This window comes from Rutidosis leptorrhynchoides, chromosome 2, assembly GCF_046630445.1.
Source record: "Rutidosis leptorrhynchoides isolate AG116_Rl617_1_P2 chromosome 2, CSIRO_AGI_Rlap_v1, whole genome shotgun sequence".
In the NCBI taxonomy this organism is placed as follows: domain Eukaryota; kingdom Viridiplantae; phylum Streptophyta; class Magnoliopsida; order Asterales; family Asteraceae; genus Rutidosis; species Rutidosis leptorrhynchoides.
Window position 1 is genome coordinate 509,236,854 of NC_092334.1, and position 9,439 is coordinate 509,246,292.

The window sequence follows — 9,439 nt, forward strand, 5'->3', positions numbered from 1 at the left end:
GTATTCATGGATCTAATGAATCGCATCTGTAGACCGTATTTAGACAAATTTGTCATTGTTTTTATCGATGACATATTGATTTACTCGAAGAACAAGGAAGAACATGAGCAACACTTAAGACTGGTACTGGAGATACTCAAGAAAGAAGAATTGTACGCAAAATTTTCAAAGTGTGATTTCTGGTTACAAGAAGTACAATTTTTGGGCCATGTTGTCAGTAAACATGGAATTAAAGTTGACCCCGCCAAGATCGAAGCCATTAGTAAATGGGAAACCCCGAAGACTCCAACACAAATTCGCCAATTCTTAGGTCTTGCTGGTTACTACCGAAGATTCATTCAAGATTTCTCTAGAATCGCCAAACCCTTAACTGCATTGACTCAAAAGGGAAAGAAGTATGATTGGTCCACGGAACAGGAATCCTCATTCCAGTTATTAAAGAAGAAGTTAACGTCTGCACCCATTTTGTCATTACCAGAAGGAAATGATGATTTCGTGATCTATTGTGACGCTTCACGCCAAGGTTTAGGATGTGTATTAATGCAACGCACAAAAGTTATCACATATGCCTCACGACAACTAAAAATTCATGAAAAGAACTATACGACGCATGATTTAGAACTTGGAGCAGTAGTTTTTGCACTCAAAATATGGAGACACTATCTATATGGCACCAAGTGTACAGTGTACACTGACCATAAGAGTCTTCAGCATATTTTTGATCAAAAACAACTCAATATGAGGCAACGTCGCTGGGTAGAGTTGTTAAACGATTACGATTGTGAAATCCGTTACCACCCCGGAAAGGCTAATGTTGTAGCTGATGCCTTAAGTCGAAAAGAAAGAGTAAAACCTCTTAGGGTCCGAGCTTTGAATATTACAATTCGTACTGATCTCATAAAGTAAATTCAAGCATCACAGTTAGAAGCTTTAAAAGAAGAAAACGAAAAAGGCGAAATGAGCAAAGGGTTAGAAAAACAACTTGAAGTAAAAGCCGATGGAACCCTGTATTTTGCTGGTAGGATATGGGTACCAAAACATGGTAACCTAAGGCAACTAGTACTGGATGAAGCACACAAAACGAGGGACTCAATTCACCCAGGAAACGGGAAAATGTACCACGATCTCAAGAAGTTTTATTGGTGGCCTAATATGAAGACAGAAATTGCTACTTATGTAAGCAAATGTTTGACGTGTGCAAAGGTCAAAGCTGAGCACCAAAAGCCGTCAGGATTACTGCAACAACCGAAAATTCTGCAGTGGAAATGGGAAAGAATAACCATGGATTTCATTACGAAATTGCCAAGGACTAGAAGTAGTCATGATACTATTTGGGTGATAGTTGATCGTCTAACTAAATCAGCTCACTTTCTACCAATAAAGGAGAAAAACAGTATAGAGAAATTAGCACGCCTATATTTGAAGGAAGTAGTTTCCAGGCATGGTGTACCTATCTCCATCATATCTGATCGCGACACCCGATTCACATCACGTTTTTGGCAGTCATTACAAAAAGCATTGGGAACTCGATTAGATATGAGCACCGCTTATCACCCACAGACAGATGGTCAAAGTGAAAGAACAATACAAACATTGGAAGACATGTTACGGGCATGCATAATTGACTTTGGAACCAGTTGGGATCGACACTTACCGTTGGCAGAATTTTCATACAATAACAGCTATCATACGAGCATCAACGCAGCGCCATTTGAAGCACTTTACGGTAGAAAGTGCAGATCTCCTATATGTTGGAGTGAAGTAGGAGAAAGACAACTTACTGGACCAGAAATTATTCACGAAACCACCAAAAAGATCATTCAAATACAACAGCGATTGAAAATGGCCATGAGTCACCAAAAGAGTTATGCTGATGTAAGAAGAAAACTGCTAGAATTTTAAGTGGGCGACAAAGTCATGTTGAAAGTGTCACCCTGTAAAGGTGTTGTGCGATTCGGTAAACGAGGAAAGCTAAGTCCTAGGTACGTAGGACCCTTTGAAATCACCGAAAGAATTGGAGCAGTTGCTTATCGATTAAAGCTACCGCAAGAACTTAGTAGTGTTCACGACACATTTCACGTGTCAAATTTGAAGAAATGTTTAGCTGAAGAGGATGTCGTAATTCCTCTTGACGAGATACGAATCAATGATAAACTCCATTTTGTCGAAGAACCTGTTGAAATCATGGACCGTGAGGTCAAACAATTAAAACAAAGCAAAATACCGATAGTTAGAGTTCGTTGGAACGCTAGACGAGGACCCGAGTTTACTTGGGAACGTGAGGATCAAATGAAGCAAAAGTATCCACATTTATTCACTGATATCGCTCATAAAACAGGTACTACTCAAAATTTCGGGACGAAATTTTCTTTAACGGGTAGGTTATGTGATGATCCGGAAAATTTCGACTTATTTAAACCAATTCTCTATACGATTTATTATTTTGACACGTTAAACAAAGTCTGTTAGATTGAGTCTCAAAAATTTTAGAACTGTTTCATATATACAATTACCTTTGACTACTCTCGACGATTCATGAACAATTATATGTATGTATATATATATGTACAAGTAAAAACGACTTTCCTACAGTAAAACACTATTTGCTACAGTAAAACACTATTTGCTACAGTGAAACCGTATTTTGCTACAGTGCTACAGTGAAAACGACTTTGCTACAGTGATTTGCTACAGTAAAACACTATTTGCTACAGTACACTATTTGCTGCAGTAAAACACTACTTGCTACAGTAAATACTATTTGATGTCGACGAACTAGCAAACAAAAACGGAAAAGGCGGCCATGCGATCGCATGGCAAAAACACTGAAAACTCATGCGATCGCATGAGCTACAGTAAATCGAAAAGTACTATAAAAAGGTCAGTTTGTTCGACGATATACTTCACAACATATTTTCTTATGTAATTTAAATTTAAATTTATAATTATAATTATAATTTTAATTTAAGTTAATAATAATAAAGTATATTCGAGGGTGTTTTAATTCGGGTTTCAAACCGCTTTAAGCTAAGGAAATATTGGGTATTGTTTGGGGTATTGTTCTTGAATCCAAGGCCAACCATACAGTCGTCTACCGTCATTACGTCTACGCAATTTGCCTACAATATTGAGTCTCAATATTGAACTGTGAGTTTATAGTCTCCCTTTTTAAATACTTTAAATATTTTTGGGCTGAGAATACATGCAATTTATTTTAAACACGATAAGACACAAGTACATACTAAATTCTACACTGAGTTAAACCGAAAATCCCTTAGCTTTGGTAACTAGTAGCTGCCAGTACATAGGATATGGACTGGTGGGCGCGAATAATTGTATATGGATCCATAGGGCTTGACATCCCCGTCCGAGCTAGAGCGCTAGCCTTTTAACGGACGTATGTTATTTGAGTTTAAGACACGTTGGTTTGCGTGTATTAAAACGAATGGGGTAATTATCACTATAGCGTTATGTTTAGTTACCAGGGTGCTCTGTTACGTAGAATCTATTGATAAACTTTTGATGAAATCTTGTGGTCTATCTTTATATATGTTTATGACTCGAGCAATTAAACCTATAACTCACCAACATTCGTGTTGACTTTTTAGCATGTTTTATTCTCAGGTCCTTAGAATGCTTCCGCTGTGATGTGCTTGTTGCCTGCATGGAGTCTCTCATGCTTTGTACAAAGTTTATTGCATTCAAAATAAAACTGCGTTGTGTAATAAATAACTGGACTGTGATGTCAACCTGTAAATTAAAGACTTATGTATTTCGGGGTTTTGCTTATACCTAAGCACTCGCCCACATGTTTATAACTTTCTATGTTTAGAAAGTCACTTATTTTAATGAATGCAATATTTTATCAAAACGTATCATATAGAGGTCAAAACCTCACTGTGGAATCAATGATTAACGTGCCGCGTCAATAGCGATTTTGACGGGTCGTTACAGTTATGGCCGTTAACTCGGTCCGCTAACTTCACCATGAGAGTAGTGTTATATCGGTATGGTATAACGTTATCGGAATGGGAGTAACATTCCTGTGTTGAGATTTAGGAGGTGGATCACGTGTGGATGCGGATTCACGATGACGCGTGTAGTTCGGTCATCTTATTGTGGAAGTGAGTCTCATGTAGTTAGGATTCACAATGACACGTGTGGATGCGGTCATTATGTTAAGGAAGTGAGTCTCGTATAGTTCAGATTCACAATGACACGTGTGGGTGCGGTCATTCTGTTAGGATAGTGACTCTCGTGTAGTTCAGATTCACTAGGGCGCGTGTAGTTCGGCCAATCCCGATTGTTGTTGCGGTGGAGGTGGTGAGTCGCGTGTGGTGTGGATTCACTAAGGCGCGTGTAGTTTCGGCCAGCCTTCATGTAGTTTGTGTTGAGAACTATTGGTTGTTTTTATACACCAATGGTGGGGTTATGAGGACCATGTTGTGTGATTAGTGATGCGATATCCGTGTTTCGCTCACATGTTGTTACGGGTGTGACAATAGTCGATTTTGTGCACCTTGGGATTTGCGTTGCCATAGTCGTTTTGGGTGCTATCGGTTTTAGCCGTTTGCTTATGATGTTACGATAGTTGCGTATTGGTCGTATTGCGCACTACAAGGGATGTTTAGTGATAAGTGTTATCCGTAAGGATTCACTTTTGTTCGGTCTTTGTCGTTTTAGTTATTGGCCGTATGTTGGGACTTGGTTGCTTTTAGCATTGTACCTTGCAAGGGTACGCTAAGGGTTGATATCTCGGTAAGAGATTGGTTGAGTTTTTTGAAAGGACCCGTTCATATACATTATAAATAATTCACAATAGTTGATTACATTACGAGGTATTTGACCTCTATATGATACATTTTACAAACATTGCATTCGTTTTTAAAAGACAAACTTTCTTTACATCGAAAATTGACAGGCATGCATACCATTTCATAATATCCACCATCCAACTATAAATTGATTTAATAATAATCTTTGATGAACTCAATGACTCGAATGCAACGTTCTTCGAAATATGCTATGAAAGACTCCAAGTAATATCTTTAAAATGAGAAAATGCACAGCGGAAGATTTCTTTAACACCTGAGAATAAACATGCTTTAAAGTGTCAACCAAAAGGTTGGTGAGTTCATTAGTTTATCATAATCATTTATTTCCATCATTCTAATAGACCACAAGAATTTCATTTCCAGTTCTCATAAATATACGTCCCATGCATAGAGACAAAAATAATCATTCATATGGTGAACACCTGGTAACCGACATTAACTAAATACATATAAGAATATCCCCTATCATTCCGGGATCCTCCTTCGGACATGATATAAATTTCGAAGTACTAAAGCATCCGGTACTTTGGATGGGGTTTGTTAGGCCCAATAGATCTATCTTTAGGATTCGCGTCAATTAGGGTGTATGTTCCCTAATTCTTAGATTACCAGACTTTAATAAAAAGGGGCATATTCGATTTCGATAATTCAACCATAGAATGTAGTTTCAATTACTTGTGTCTATTTCGTCAAACATTTATAAAAGCGCATGTATTCTCAGTCCCAAAAATATAAAGGGTAAAAAGGCAAATGAAACTCACCATACTGTATTTCGTAGTAAAAATTCATATAACATCATTGAACAAGTGCAAGGTTGGCCTCGGATTCACGAACCTAAATTAATTATATATATATATATTTATGTGTTGGTCAATATTTGTCTAACAAATTAGGTCAAGTCATAGTGTACCACAATCCTAATGCTCGAGACTAATATGCAAAAGTCAACAAAAGTAAATTTGACTCAAAATAATTTCCAAAAATCTATACATGATTAATATATAGTTTAAATATCGTCGTTTTATATTTTTAAATATTTTTAAAAGATTTATTAAAGTAAATAATATAATTTATTTATTAATAAATAAAATTTTATATTAAATTTATATAATAAAATATACTTTTATATATATTAAGTAATAAAATTTATAAGGTTCATTTAATATCATAAAGATAATATGATATGTATTATTAAAGTAAGTTATTACACGTAGTAAAATATGTTTGTATCACATATTTATTTGATAAAATAATATCTATAATGATAGTAAGTAAAAGTTGTATTATTTTGTAATAATAATTATTATTATAAAAATATCAATATTTATAATTACTAAGATGACATTATGATAAAACGATAATTCTAATTATGATAACTTTAATATTTACGATAATTTTTAATATTATCTTTAAAATAATAATTCTATTTAAAATAATAATAGTAATGATATTTTATAGTAACAATGACATTTCTATTAAAATGATAATTTTTGTTAAAATGATAGTTTTAATACTAACGATACTTTTAATAATAATAGTAATGATAAAAATAATAAGAACGATAATTTTATCTAAATCAATATCTTTTAATATTTTAATTTCATCATGACACTCTTACTCATTATTTCCTAATCATTTCGTTTAATAGCTTTTAATCGTCTTTTATATAGCGTTCATAATAATGATAATAATAGTAATCAAAATAATTAGGTGTTATAAATATTTGTTTTAATTACACTAATATTAATAATGATAGTTACTATAACATTATTAACGATAATACTAATAATTATCTTAATGATAATATAGTAATAATAATAATAACAATAACAATAACCATTTTTAAATAATATATATTAATAATGATAATAATAATAATAATAATACTAATAATAATAATAATTGGATAATAATAATAATACTAATTATAACTTTAACGATAATAACGATAGTAATAATAAAAAAAAATAACAATTTTTAATGATAAATCCCTTTTATTGATAAAGATAATAATAAGAAAAAACTAGAACGACGATAAGAACGATGATAATAATAATCATTTTTAATAAAAATATCAAAAATTCAATTGATTATAACTTCTAATCCGTTCATCGAAACCATTCGATATCTAAAGGAAAAGTTCTTAATTTTTCGCTAGCTTTCCAAGGACATGCATATCTTATACCTTATCTCAACCGCAAGTGTAACTAATTCAAGATTCAACCTAACCTGTCTAAGGACAATATCAAAAGTACAAGCATGCATAATCCTAAATACTCGAGCACTAGTCAGGGATACACTATTAGTATGTAAAAGTTAAATTATGAGTACTCACGTATCAATATTGAGATTCAATATTGCAGGAAAGGTACGTAGACGCAACGGAAATGATAAACACTATATTGACCTCACGAGCATACCCATGAACCATACTCAATCACCTCCATAGCTATAACCCATAATATCCTTAATCCTATCCTACTCGAAAAACAATTTCGAAATCACTCGGACAGCACTTCGTCGTAATATTTTATGTATACTAATAATATCTTGAAATAATACGGAGTAAATATATATATGTAAATCGATTGAGAGAGTTTAGAGAAAAATATTTTCAAGTTTCTATGAAATAATGAAACCTATTGAATTCTATTTATAATAGATTTTTGAATTATTAAAGTGAATTATTAAAGTATGAATTATTAAAGTGAATTATTAAAGTATGAATTATTAAAGTGAATTATTAAAGTATGAATTATTAAAGTGAATTATTAAAGTTAAAGTAAAGTAAAAATAAAGTAAAGGTAAAGTTTAAGTATATTAAAAGTATAAAAACTATGTACGTATAATACGCGTATAAATATATATAATATTAATTTAAATCGTTATATATATTTAATAAAATAAAATATAAATATCGTTATCTTTATTATACTAGTTAAGTAATGAGTTATCAAAAGTGGTTCTAGATATTTATAAAAGTTATATACGTTTTAATAATAAAGTTCTTTTTAAACTGAAAACGTTTTTGTACGTTTGAAACTAAATAGATCAATCGAGTCTTTATGAGATTCAATCTTCCACTATCCTTTATCTAGTTCTCAATGATTGATAATTTGTTCTTATTTATAAATCAACGTGGGCCTTTCAACAGAGACTTGTAATCATAATTCAATATATCTGATAATTCAATCATTTAATCTTATCTTCTAATTCCATTGATAAACATTTTGAAACAGATACAATCATATAAAGTATTTAATCTAATATTTTGTTTACGTTTCAAGTTATAATATATATACACATATACATATATAATCATATTCGTTTAATGGTTCGTGAATCGTTGGAACTTGGTCGAGGTTGAATGAATGTATGAACATAGTTTAAAATTCTTGAAATTTAACTTAACAAATATTGCTTATCGTGTCGGAAACATATAAAGATTAAAGTTTAAATTTGGTTGGAAATTTCCGGGTTGTTACATTTTTCCCGTTGTGAGGGATTGAGCAAATTTTAGTGCTCGGATTTGCGGATTTGATAAATCGCGGATGACGATTTTCTATTAAAGGTGATTCGTTAGGAAGAATTGCCTAGAGGAGTAGGAAGAACGCGTGATGGTTTCCATGTATGCTAAGCGTTTGTAGTTGCTTTCGGATGATTTGAGCATATGTCTCGAAATGCGTGCACGTGTGTAATTGGTAAATGGAATAATCTTCGAGTTTATGATAATTGTGGTAGAAGTCGATTTCGAACGTATGTTTGAGGACCATCGAGTGTGGGTCCGTTCGGTTAAGTGGCGCAGATCGCGAGGACGCGATCATGTTTAAGTGGGGGAGAGTTGTAAGACCCTGTTTCTGTTCAGCTAGTGGGACGCCGTCCAAATCATGGGACACCGTCTACTTAAGAAAGACTGGACGCCGTCCAAATGTGCTGACGGGCCAGCTGTTAGTTTTGTTTTTAAAAGGGGCAAATTGGTAATTTTACTTAGGTGTCAGTTTGGAGCCTTCAAAGCTGATCCATTGACTATTGTGGATCACATTTCACCCACACAACCACCCTCTTCAAACCCTAGTGAGAGAAACTCACTTTCAGTGAGAGAGCTTGATTTGGAGAAGAAGGAGTTGGATTCTCACCAAAGCTCGGGTTCTAAAGTTGTTCATCTCGTTCACGGCTACGTTGTGGTAGTATTGGTAAGTTCAAACTCCGAATTTCATTTGTTAGATTTGTTATTCAAGTTAGAGTTTGAGCTTGATTAGTTGTGAAACCCTTTTTGATGATGAAGTGGGTTTATGGTAACTAGTTATTCTTGTCACTTGGCGAGTTTTGGGTTGGTTGACGTTTTGGCCATGATTAGGCTTTGATAATGTGTATAATCACTAGTGTTAGTGATTATAAAAGTGTTGGAACCCATTTTGGGGTATCTGGTTGATTAATTTTGAAATGGGTCAAAATTAGGGTTTATGTGTTAAATTGGGCGAGACGAGCGTTTAACACTTGTGTTCGGGTTTAATTGGCTTATTAGGACCATTCTCACTTGCGCTAGTGATTATTGGTTGGTTTGGACGCGATTTGTGCTTGGAAGTGCAATGGGTCAAAATTTG